At 34.8% G+C, this 13517-nt stretch overlaps 1 protein-coding gene across 3 annotated transcripts in view; it reads left to right on the top strand.

The window, feature by feature from the left end:
* LOC106666468 (RNA-binding protein 42) overlaps positions 1-13517 on the top strand; it is a 51273-nt gene that overhangs the window by 13776 nt on the left and 23980 nt on the right. The gene's annotated exons all lie outside the window — the stretch shown is intronic.

Below are 13517 nucleotides of genomic sequence, written 5' to 3'. Positions count from 1 at the left end.
CTTGATTACGGCCCTAACTGAAAATGCACAGTACAAAATTTTCGGCATCTTTACACTTAAAAAATGAATATTTTCCTATTTCTTTTTTTCTTCATTGTTCTTTTTTTGTTATTATTAAATGGCCTTCGACCACTATGGGTCAGTTAGTCATTGTTCTTTAAAAACTGTATTGATATACGTTCCCACTGGGGTCGCAGTGTCATGTAACATTGAGTTCTTTAGCTTGCGCACCTGGCCTTATCAAACGTTTTAGATTCTCAAGGAGCGACTCACCCCTGCGCTCGGAAAATCTGCTGCTTCCGTGAGGTCGGTGTAGAAGCCCACATAATCCTACAGCAAACTGCCGACATGTCGACTTCTCCCGCTTGCCCTTCCGAGGGGGTGAGTTAACGTTGTGCACTTAACCAGTACCGCGCTTAAAGGGATACATACGAATGCGAAACAATACGAAATGCATCGGCCAAGTCTCCCACGCACTCCCTAGATTGAGACGACAACTCTATCTCTCTGGGTGTAGGGGCTCCGCTAGCGTCGAAACCTCCAAAAACGCTCCGGCCACGGTTTCGATTTTAGTGGAATCTCTAACCACCCCCTAGAGGAGACCATACCTACGGTAAAGGCAGCTCTGACGGCCGCCACCGACAAGCACCCGCCCCCCGTCCACAATTCCTCACGCATTCGAGGGTCGCCGGCAGCTAGTCATAGCTACTCACTGGCTATACGCTTTCCGGCAACCCGATCCATCTGATTTCCACGAGGTCGGGAGGTAATTCGGAGGTCATGTGCAAGTACTACGGTCCACGGCCACGTATGAAACACAGCCTCTTCTCTAGGTACCCGCCAGGGGTCTCACCACTCAGCCACTGCGAGTACTTACCCATGCAGCTGGGCTTGTACTTGGAACGAAAATACGCTGCCGAGCAGTACAGATGGTTATGCACCCTCCCCCATCCGTATATACATTAAAAATATATATTTATACAGGATCTGGTACCCTAACCCGCGTGTGCCTCTGCTACAGCACCCGCCGTTCGCGGCCAGCTCTCATGTCAGCCACTCCCTTAACGCATCTCGAGGGACTAGGTTAGTGTAGTCTCATCATCCTCGCACGCTATACGCTTCCTTGGTCCTGTCTTCCAAATGCATGCAGAGGCTGCTTAAAGCGACCATGCGCGCCAGGAAACCCGAGCCAGCTTGTGCTTTGCGAGTTCGTCACGTTCTCAAGGCTGCACCATTATTTTGTACCTGGAAAGCCCCCTTAAACAAGGGTTGGGAAGGGTCTACTGGAGTCTCCTAGGAGCACCCGTTGCACAGTCTCAGGAATTGGATTGAGAAAAAGGTATAACGATTTTTCGATATGCGCTTGCCTCACATGCATCGCACCTGCTCGTTACCACATTAAAAACTCTGCCAGGACAATCTACCCCCCCCTTCGGCGGCATCTCATTGAGATCCTCCAAAAGGCAACTTCCTCGCCAACCTACAGCCACGAAACGAGAAGGCTGCGGTCCTCTTTTGGTTCAGCCTCCTAAGAGACCCTAACAGTGGCGCCACGAGTAGGCGAAAGGCCGCTGGAACGGGATAGGTTATAAGTTGCACTTCACCGTACCCATACGCATTCGAGGGACTCCGTAGACGTAGTCTCAGCGTACTCGACGACACCCAAAAATTTTGTTAATATAATATCTGATTGAAATGGCTAAAAGGATTTCAATTTAAACAGACCATTTGAAAGAAATGGTAGCTTCCATAAGATAATATACAAATTAGTAAAATTATTTGTTATAAATTAACCTCGTTGTTCAAAATTTAATTTCAAGTATAATTAAATGATCATAAATCGTTATTTAGAGATTAAAAAAATATTATTTTTTGTGTATTAACGTGAGTAACGTAAAAATAAAAATGTCCTAAGAATAAGACTCGTAATATTCTAATTGGGTATGATTTAAATAAATCAACAAAATCTAGCTTTTTTGCATATTGGATATTAAAACATTCTGAAGCAAAATAGGTCAGAAAATGGTAGCAAAACCTGGATTTCGCCTCATTGCAGTGATCCTAGCACTATTTTGTTTTGTAGCGTCTGTTTTAATATTTCTATTTTGCCCTTCTATTGCTCAAATTAACTATGTGAATATATCATTTTACAGTATTTTTTAATGTAGATTGCTATAAAAATATAGTAAAAGCTGTCAAAGTTTAACAATAATAAAAAAATGCTAAAAACCAAATATTTTCGAGTAAATTAACTCAACTAATGTGAGATTTCGTTTTAGCACCTACAGAGAATCTTAAATATAAATTTTTGTTTTAATTTAAATTTATCGATTTTTTGACTCCAAAAAATTTCATTATCTTTATATCTGACTGAAACGGCTAAAATTTAAAAACGGATAAAAGGATTGTAATGCCAAACAGACCATTTGAAAGATGAAAACTATAGCTTTTTAACGACGTATGTACCATAAAAATAAATAAAAGCTTTCTAAGAGAAAATACATAAAATAAGAAACTATTTTTGTCAGAAATTAACCTTTTTTTAATAGAAATAATAGTCCATTTTAATGTTTCATGCAGATATGAAATGGATTTGACAATTTGTTTAAAATCGGTTTCCTAGGTATTCAGAAAAATGATGTTAGAACTAGCACTAGGAATGTCAGCGACGCAGAAGATCATCCAAATTATTAGTCAATAATTTATTTACACCGATTTCTGCGAACGTCGGTATATAAGTGTTTTATAATGCTAGAATCACGACAATGAGTTCAAATCCAAGTTTTGACCATTTTCTGACCTAATTTGCATATGAATGTTTCTTAAAACGCGCAAAACAGCAGTATTTTGTTGATTTATTTTTTCAAATCGTATTAAATTAGAAGAAGAATCATAGAACATTTGTATTTTTATCTTAACCAACAATGAAATTAATACCCCAAAAGTAATATTTTTTTAATCAATAAATAACGATTTAAGATCATTTAATTCCGTCTAAAATTAGATTTTTAAAAACGCTTCATTGATGTGAATTAAACCTCTGCAATTATTGTCACCCTCTCTCCGCCGGTTTCCTACCAGCGAACGTAGAATTAGAGAGTAGAAAGTGTAGAGTAAATAATAAGGGAAAATAAAGAAAATTAAAAAAATAATCCTCGGTTAAAAATAAATTATAATTGAAATTTAAATATTGGTAATCCCTCCGCCAATTAGACAAAAATACTAGGTAAATTAAAAAGTATTTCTTTCTCCGGCCTTAACCTTTATTCTTCAACTCTCATTAACTCGGTTTACGGATAGTTTCACGGCGTAAGGGGTTTTGACTTCCTACTTGAATGGCTGTCCTCCCAGGAAAAAAATACGGCAGAAAACGCTAGAAAATAACGCTAGAATCACTACAATGAGGTCAAATCCAACTCTTCGCCATTTTCTGACCTACTTTGCTTACAGAATTTTTATTAAAATATGCAAGAAAGCACTATTTTGTTGATTTGTTATTTTAAATCATACCAAATTATAATATTCTGCGACAGAATATTTTTGTTTTTTATCTTAACCAACAATGAAAGTTAATACACCAAAAATAATATTTTTTAAATCTCTAAATAACGATTTAAAAAAAGCTTCATTAAGTGGATAACTGAGTTTTCTTCTCTGGCAAGAGAGTCCGTATCTAAGGGTTTTATAACGCTAGTTTGCTTACAGAATGTTTATTAAAATATACAAAAAGTATTATTTTATTTATTTGCCTTTTTAAATCATACCAAATTAGAATGTTGTGCGTTATAGAACATTTTTGTTTTTATCTTAACTAAGAATGAAATTAATACACCAAAAATAATATTTTTTTAATCCCTAAATAACGATTTATGATCACTTAATTGTGACTAAAATTAGATTTTGGCAAAAATTTTCCTTAACCCGATGACTGAGCTTTCTTCTGTGGCAAGAAAGTCCGTAACTAAGTGTTTTATAACAGTAGAATCACGACATTGCGGTCAAATCCAAGTTTTGTTCATTTTCTGACCTACTTTGCTTACTACCATTTTCTGAAGAATTCCGCATTAATATTGCTTCAGAGTTGGATATATGTAATATTATCGAACTGCAATAATCAACGTCAAATTAACTTCTGGCATTTACTTGCTAACCAACCTAAGGTGTTTCTGTTGACAAATGAGAATAAGTAATTGCATAAATACCCCTACTTTTCCAATTACAACGTGTTCATTATAAATAGTCTTAAGAGAATTCTTAACAAAACGACTTAATTGGGGTAGCGGAACAAAATAGGCCGCACTCTCATGATATTAAAACAGTCTTGCCCTCCAGAAAGTCATACCGATGTTCATTCACGTGAAATACTTAGGACGATACCTAGACAACAGACTGATCTGGAATCGCCACACAAGGCTTAGGAGACCACAGTTAACAGAAGATAAGGACAGCTACGATGACCTGTAAGAACGAAATCCGTGTATCAACACTAAACTAACCTTATACAAGACTTTACTACGACCACATTAGACATAACGCACTGCGGGGTTCTGCCAAGCCATCCAACAGTTAGCGCATCTAGTCCGTCCAATCAAAAGTCCTCAGGCAAATCGTCCAACCTCCCTACTATGTCACTAACCTCACTATCCACAATGAATTCTTTTTATAAACGGACTGGTCCATTCCCGATTCGAAATGTTTCACCCTAACTTCTCGAGTCATCCTTACCCTACTGCTCGAAGTGCTCGAATCTTGTCTGCACATTCCCACCCACGTTGCCTAATGGGCAACGGCCTGAAAACCTCTCTTGAGTGCTAGCATTAGCTGGTTTCTCTTGGCATGTGTATTATACTTGGAACGCTGGCAATAGCGTTAATGCCATGATCGTGTGAAAAAACGGTTTCTAAATTCTACTTGTAAGTAAGGGTACAAATAAAATAATTTAAAAAAAATTATAAGTAAATAAAATGGACCAACAGTTCGGCATGACACAGACGTTGTGCGGGTTTAGCCTATTCTAAGTTATGTAAAATTGATATCCAATAATTATTGAATAAACACATCTTTCCATTTCATGTCACTTAATTTAATTATAAGTTATTATTTCTGTTTCTAAATCATTGAAAAAATATCTTTAAAACCCAACTTAAAATGTATGTGTATTTGCATTAATTGCCTTCAGTCCAAAGACATACATGGCAGGGTATATTTTTATTTGTATGTTTCGATACCTCACCAAGTGTACTCTCAACTCAAAAGCCTTATGAATGAATGGTACCGAGCGATAACTGATTTATATAAGCTCAAATCTTTGTATGTGTAATAACGTTTACATAACACATGCATGGAATTGAGCCTATGACTTTTCATAGTTATCACGATCCTGAATGGATCGACAGTCAAGTAGGAAGACAAAACCCCTCAAAAGTCGTGAAACTATCCGTAAACCGAATTAATAAGGGTTGGAAAATAAAATTTAAGGCGAGCGAAAGAAATACTCTTAATTTAGCTAATATTTTTGTTTATTTGGCGATGGGACTACCAATATTTTAAGATTAGTCGGAGATCGTGAGATGCGGTCTGGTGTGATGTAGGTTTTAGAAAAACCTTTTCTTTATCGTGCCAACGTTTCGATCTTTATTGAGATCATCTTCAGGGCTCAAAGTTTTCCGTGTAGATGTGTCATTCTTGTCTGTCGTGTTGAGAGTGCCCATACAAGAATGACACATCTACACGGAAAACAAATACTTTGAGCCCTGAAGATGATCTCAATAAAGATCGAAACGTTGGCACGATAAAGAATTTTTTTTCTAAAACGTACGTCACACCAGACCGCATCTCACCATCTCCGAATAATCATTAACTAACGGCCACTAAACACCGCATATTTCCAATATTTACATTTCATTTATAGTTTATTTGTAGCCGAAGATTATTTTTTAATTTTTTTCCCGTACTCTTTTACTTTACTCTTTCTACTCTCTAATTCAGAGGATGACAAAAACCGTTAGCCGAGCGTTTAATTCACATCAATGAAGCGTTTTTCAAAATCTCATTTTGGTCGCAATAAATGATCTTAAATCGTTATTTAGGGATATAAAAAAATATTTTTGATGTATTAATTTTATTGTAGGTTAAGATAAAAACAAAAATGTTTTATGACGCAGGATATTCTAATTTAGTGTTATTTGAAAAGATAAATCAACAAAATACCGCTGTTTTGCACATTTTAATAAACATTCTGTAAGCAATTTAGGTCAAAAAATGGTCAGAACTTTGAATTGATCTCATTGACATGATTCTAGCGTTATAAAATCCTTAGATGCCTACTTTCGCGGAAATCTATGAAAATTAAATTTTGGCTGATAATTTTCCACGAACCGTGACTGTTATTCTTAGAGCAAGCTCTAAGGAGGCTGATTGTCATGATTTATAATTCGTTTCAAAGAAATTGTCAAGTGCATTTTATAACCTTGTCAAACATTAAATCAGACTATTATTTTCATTTCAAATCGAGGTTAATTTGTGACAAAAATATTTTCCTATTTTATATATTTCCTTAAGAAATCTTTTACATCTTTTGATGGTTCATATATCGTTAAAATACTACCTTTCTCTTTAAAATGGTATGCTTGACGTTAAAATCCTTTTCGCCGTTTTGAATTATAGCCGTTTCAATCAGATTTTCCGAGAATGGTTTCTTAACAGTGGGAAAAATTTTAAGGGACTCAAAAAATCGAGAAGTTTACATTAAAAAAAAGTATATATTTGGTGTCTAGAGGTGATAAAACGAAATTTCAGAATAGTTTTACGGAAAAAAATGTATGTCCTAGTTTACTTGAAAAATATTTGGTTTTTAGAAATTTTTTGGTTATTGATAAACTTTGACTGATTTACCTGTATTTTTATTGCATTCTACATAAAGAAATGATTTGAGCAATTAGAATGGAGAAATAAAAAACGGTAAATTTCAACTTTCAAAACAAAATTTGTTTTCGAAACCATGGACTATTCACGTGAAGTGGCGGATACGTGTCCGATATTTTGTTGTGTAGAATTACTTAATTAGAAAAGTTTGGTCCAAATCCGTGACGCACCAACCTGGTCGTCTCCTTTTGAGACTGAAATAGAAACCGAACTGTGATCACAAGATGTGAAGGTGTTCGGAATTAGAAAAATAGTAAACGGTATTAAAATACTCATCATAACATTTCAAAAGGCAAAAATTCCGGAATAATGTTTGATTTTCTTCAAGAAAAGGTGTGCCGTTTCATCCCAAATCCAATGCAGTGTTTTTCTTGCTATAGATTTCGGCACACAAGTAAATACTGTAAGAACAATGCGGGTCATATAATCACGACGGTGTTAGTGTGAAAATAAACCGAAGTGTATAAACTGTCCACATCCTGCATACGTCAAAAATTATACATATGAAAAAAGTAGAAAACATCCGTAAAATTGAGAAAATTTCATTCAAACACTCCGAAATTTTAATCTAAAAACGGGAAATATCGACAACATGCTACAATTGCTCGTTTTCACAAGATGTAGTACGCTTCTTACCGCTTAAATCGACTACTACACAATCTACTCCTACCAATAGCAAATCAAGCCTAGAAATATAACCAAGTAAACGAACTAAGTATTGTAGAAAAATAATATGAAAAAGAAACTTACCCAAAACCCCTTGCACCCCATCCCAATCTAATCTTTCACCCCCAATAATTAACATCCCCTCACAACACAAAATGATCTTACTCTCGACCCTCTCGACCCTAGGACATTATCTTCACCACTTCCCACTAATGACCTGAAATCTCCAGCTCCCACATGTACCACAACGCAAAACAAGACCAGCATCACAATCCTTTACGAGAAATGAATCAATTCCGCCAAACATAAAAAACCCGAAAACTCCACAAGAAAAAAACCGGTCAAGCAAACAATAAAACATGAAACACAAATCGAATGTGTATAAACATAATTCCAATAGTCTTGCAGTGGCAACTTATAAATAGAAGAAACTCTCTTAACTCAAATTGAACTATTGCATGCTTACAAGAAACCAACTTCAACCCACAGATAACTTTTAACTACAAAATAACAATATATTTCTACATGACTAGATAAGTGATCTGATAGCATGTGGAGGAGGAGTCTGTGAACTAATTAAAGACATATCTTACAAAACATTAGTCATTAACTCCCACCTGCAAGCAATAGCCATAAGAATTTCCCATCTACTTCCTGCTACAATTTGCTCCATATACCACCCGTTAAAATGCATTATCAGACAAGCTAAAAGCTTTGTTTTTACTATTACCACCACCTGAAATGATACACGGGAATACGATGCCCATAACCATTTATGTGAGCCATAAGGACAACAAACAGGGGGCAAACCTGGTTCATAGATCCGTGCTACCTAAATATTGTACAACTTCTAGTCCAACACGTTTTTGTGTTCGCACATTTTCTCTCATAGATCTTAGTCTCATTAACCCAATCTTACACTCACCCTTCACTTGCAAAACGCTTCTAGGTTCACATTGAAACCATCACTTTGTTCATTGACTCCTCAGTCCTAAACAATTCCTTTCATCCACGCCCGAATAGATGGAAACTATACAAGGCAGATTGTGCAATGTATAGAAATAACTTGAATTTGAGGAGAATCAATGTGCAAAGCAATAACACTAGCAGCCTAATTGAGCTATTCAATCGAGACATTCTATCCGAAGCCAAACTGTCTATCCCAATAAAGCTGAACCGAAATCGCAGTTTCCAGTTCCCTGGTAGTCATCATAATGCAATAATTTAGTCCGAGAACGGAAAAGAACGCTTAGAAAATTCCTTCACAACCCGTCATCTCAAAATTTAATAATTTATAATTCTTCAAAAAAGAAAACTGATTTCGTCATAAAAACCCAATAAACTGACCAGATGCCAGGTTGACTATCAGCGTTGCTATGAAAAGAGGTTATTTTTTATCTCTCCATATACTTCCAATGTGATCTATATGTCTGAAGTTATACTCAAGGTAGCCAAGAAAAGCACGGTTAAAATACGCAGATTAACAAACAATCGTCTTTCAAGAACCACTAAAACAAAAATCCTCAGGTTTGTACCTGACTGACCTAGTGAAATAGGACATATATAACACAATAAACAAATATACAATAAGTCATACAATAAATCTTTTACTCAAAAGTTAAAAAACAGTGTACCTTCATTAACAATTTTAATATTTACACAATAAAGGTAAACAATAAGTTATTAATATTGGGTTTACGTTTTAGTCAACTATTAATCTTTATACCTAATTATTATGGAAAATAAACAATACAAGTGTTCGGTTTTTGTCTTCTTTGAGTGTTTTCCAAGACATGTTCGTGATTTTAGATGCTTGGGTACCACCCAATTTAAGATAGGAAAACGGCAGTGATGATGGCGGTATCCGCAAGAATTACGAAAGTATTGTGTGCACTGTAAAAAAAGACAAAATAAAGTAAAGTAATACAACAAAACTATCAAACTGTGGATGAGGAAATAATAGAATTTCAGTGAATAAAAAAATGTTTGATCTGAATATTTTCCTTTTAAATAGTCTCAACCCTCAATTACTCGCTTTGTAGAAAGGATTTCGTGATTTCGTAAAAGAAAAAAGAAAATATTAAAATATTTTACTTTGAGCTTTTTCACATTGTTTTCTTTTAAAATGATTGACTGAGCTTCATATTCAAGTAAAATTATGCATGTTTTTTTTTCTGATGTACTATCGGGTTTTTTGTGTGTCCCTGTTGAACTGTCTTCATTTCCTGAGTCAACAGAAAAAAACGTCCAATTTATTTAATTTTTTTTTAAAACTTATTTTATAAATATGCGATGTAGGGTCAACCGAGAATTTATTCGAAAACTGCCGAAGTTGGTGGTTAAGCCCAAGCCCATGGAATAAACAATAATACGATATATTTAAAGAGACATTTTAATGGCTAAGTTTTTCGATCTGAAATGAAATTATAAACGTTTTTATTGTGTTTTTTAGGCCTGTTTGTAAACTGGTTTTTCACTCGTACAACTCACATTTTTAGCTTTTGCACAGTTTTTTTTAACAACATACAAACAGAAATAAAGCGAGATAATTTCGAAAATAAAGTAAGAAAAATGGAAACAAAATAAAAATTAATTTGGATGTGTAGTGGGCTCATATCCTCTTATGTACGTACGCACATAACATGTGCGGAGTTGAGCGTTTGCTTCTTGCATTCCACCTGCAATCCCACATTTCGCAATTTACATTCATTCAATTAGGGGTGGTAGAGTACTCGATATTCCTTCATTACCATTTACACACATATAACTAACCTAATTGAGCGTCGATGGGGTACGCAATATTCCGCAATCGGCCCTTTCACACCACACGTTCAATCTAATAAGTAATTCATCCATAATTATAACCATTGGCTAATATGATTAACGTAAGGCCATAAGTTAGCTTTCCTTAAAGGAAAGTTATAAAAAAAAAAGTAATTCATGCTAATAACTACATTCACTACACATGCTAGGTATAAAAATTAATTTAAATTAAATCAGGAAGATGTTTAATGTTATAGTTATAAATTCATTAGTTTTAGTGGTCCACCACTAATTAATACATTCAATTAATTAATATTTTTAGTTGAAATAAAAAACTCAAAAGGAGTGAAAATTCAAAAGGTGGGGTTGAGATGGAAGTTAGTGTTCCGAGTAGATCGAGGTCACGATAGCTCAAGTGGTAAAGAAGATCGTGGGTTCGAATCCCGCTCGTGACACTGACTTTTTTATCTCAACTAAAAATATTAATTAATTGAGTTATAGTCATAAATTGACTCGATGTCTTTTTTCCAAAATGAAAAGGCACGGAAAGTTTGCTATTGGGCTTCCCTGACTAAAAATAATAATAACACTTTATTTGACAATTATTATAAATAACAAAATATACACTTTTAAAAAAGCATAAGTATTTATAGCAATGGACTATCCGTCTGCGTGGAGTCGAGATTACTGATAAAATATTGATAAAAAATCATAAAATAGCCAATAAAATGTAACAATATTATAACATAATTAGAAAAAAGAACACCAAAAATGAAATAAAATAAAATAATTAATTAAAAAATAAATAAAAATACAATAAAATAATCTGGTGAACACAGAACAAGACAGATTTATACACCATTAATTAATTAAACATTTTATCTAATAAATTAAAAATTGACCTCTTGTATCAGTTCCCAACGGTAAAACCAGGCATGACGAGTGAATTTTATTAGCAGCCGGCTTGACTCATTTAAAAGTTTGGCTTTCTTCCGAGAGCACAGCACTACCCAAGTAAGAAGCATGCATCTCGGATAAAATGGTACATATAGCCAAAAAGTGCACGATGGTTTCCTTTTCCTTTGTATTGCACAGAGAGCACATTTTTGTATCCCTCTGGCAACCTATCAAGGGGGTGGAGTTAAGGAAAAGAAGTTCTCGGATTTTACAGAACCAGCGGAGATCCCTCAGTTTTAGTGTTCTTCCATGTTTCTCGTTCGACAAGCAGAACACATCGAAATTTCGGTTATGTCTCTTGTACAAAAGAATCTTCTCTGTTGTCAGCGTTCGCTCCAAAAACCTCTTGCTATCGCTAGACCTTATATTGGAAAGAATGCACTGGATTTCTGCCATCCATTCAGAAATGTTGTCTGGAGAGAATCGAAAAGAAGGATGATATCTATCTGTCAAAGAACTCCAGTGCTTATACCAGAAAATATTTTTATGTATTATCTCTTGAACTGTAATTTTCGTGTAACGGTGACCAGGAAGTTTTAAGGCTTTGTAAAATGGAGTTTTAATGTGCAGAAGTAAGGGATCAACCGGGTTTCTATATACAGCATGTAATTTGGAGTACAAGAAGGCAAGGTAAAAACTGCTTGATGAAGTACCTCAATGATTTTTCCGCCTGATCATAAGGTTGAAAACCCAAACTTGACATCCGTACCTGAGAATGGAACGGCAAATCGCATTAAACACTTTACATTTGAAAGATAAAGGGACCAGATCATGCATAAAACCAAATTGGATTACAGTAAGGCTTTGGTACTAATGTTTAAAAAAAGGCTAATTTCAATGAAAACACTATTAACACTTTTAAGAGCTATTTAATTACTAGACAAGTGTAAAAATTACCGACCAGTTCAGTGATCTTTTTAAAATTGAATAGTGGAGTTCCTAAGGGTAGTGTTTTGGAGCCTTTCTTATTTCTTTGAACGAAATGAATAAAGCAATTGGTTCAGGGGAGATGTTTTTGTATGCAGATGCTTCTTTTGCCGGTGCATATCGATTAGATGTCTGCTATCTCAATCATTCTTGAATAATTACTAATTTGGCCTCATGATCGAAAGTTAGCAATAAATCTCTTTCAAGCAAATGCAGTTTAATCTTGACCAGTGATTGTTTTAAGTCATTCGTGCCCTTGCTTGACCAATAAGCTCAGAGGAGCCAATGCTTTGACATAAGACTGCCCTTCCCTGAACGTTAAAACAAATGACTTATTTCCTACATAAAGAATCTCTTCATCAAACTAAGATATTCCGCCAAACTGTTCATGTTCAGACAATACTTCCTTAAATTAATTCCCTCATAATTGCATATAAAATTTTCTTTGCGTCTCTAGTTGGTACGCAGTGGAATTTTACACATTAATTCTCTGCAAAAACAAACAATAAAAATAATGTGTGGTGATTAGTGACCGTTAATCGATATTTATGTAGAAATCGTGAGATGCGGTCTGGCGTGATGTAGGTTTCAGAAACATTTTCTTTATCGTGCCAACGTTTCGATCTTTATTGAGATCATCTTCAGGGCCTGGGATTGATTTGAATATAAAAAAATATATTTTACATTGTATAAATTCACCTATCCACATCCAAAACGTAATTGTAATATATAAACAATGTTTGTAAATCCCAGGCCCTGAAGATGATCTCAATAAAAATCGAAACGTTGGCACGATAAAGAAAATGTTTTTCTGAAACCTACATCACACCAGACCGCATCTCACGATTTCTACATAAATAAAAATAATCCATATATGTATTTACTAGTTATAATCGACCTATTAATTATTTTAATTAATTATACTTCTTATCAATAATCTTGGATGTGATGAAAAAGCTAGTGTCACGAGCGCGATTCGAACCCACGACCTTCGGCTTAATGTAATCCATATATACATTTAGTAGTAATAATTGAGCCAATGTTCGAGGGTTCCCCTCCGTGACACTTGCTTTTTCATCTCAACCAAGACTTTAGATAAAAATTATAATTAATTACAATTTTATATTTTCAAAATTTATAGTTACATCGTAAATTGTATTTTTTCCAATCAACGTATGCTTTATAATTTACCCAGGCTCTGAAGATGACCCGAATAAAGGTCGAAACGTCGGTAAAAAAATGAAAAATATGTATTTCTAAAACTACCTCATTCTTGACCG

This window comes from Cimex lectularius, unplaced genomic scaffold (genome assembly GCF_000648675.2).
Source record: "Cimex lectularius strain Harlan isolate CLEC.00 unplaced genomic scaffold, Clec_2.1 scaffold285, whole genome shotgun sequence".
Classification (NCBI taxonomy): Eukaryota; Metazoa; Arthropoda; class Insecta; order Hemiptera; family Cimicidae; genus Cimex; species Cimex lectularius.
The sequence above is the reverse complement of the archived record's forward strand: the minus strand, read 5'-3'. Positions and strand labels throughout refer to the sequence as shown.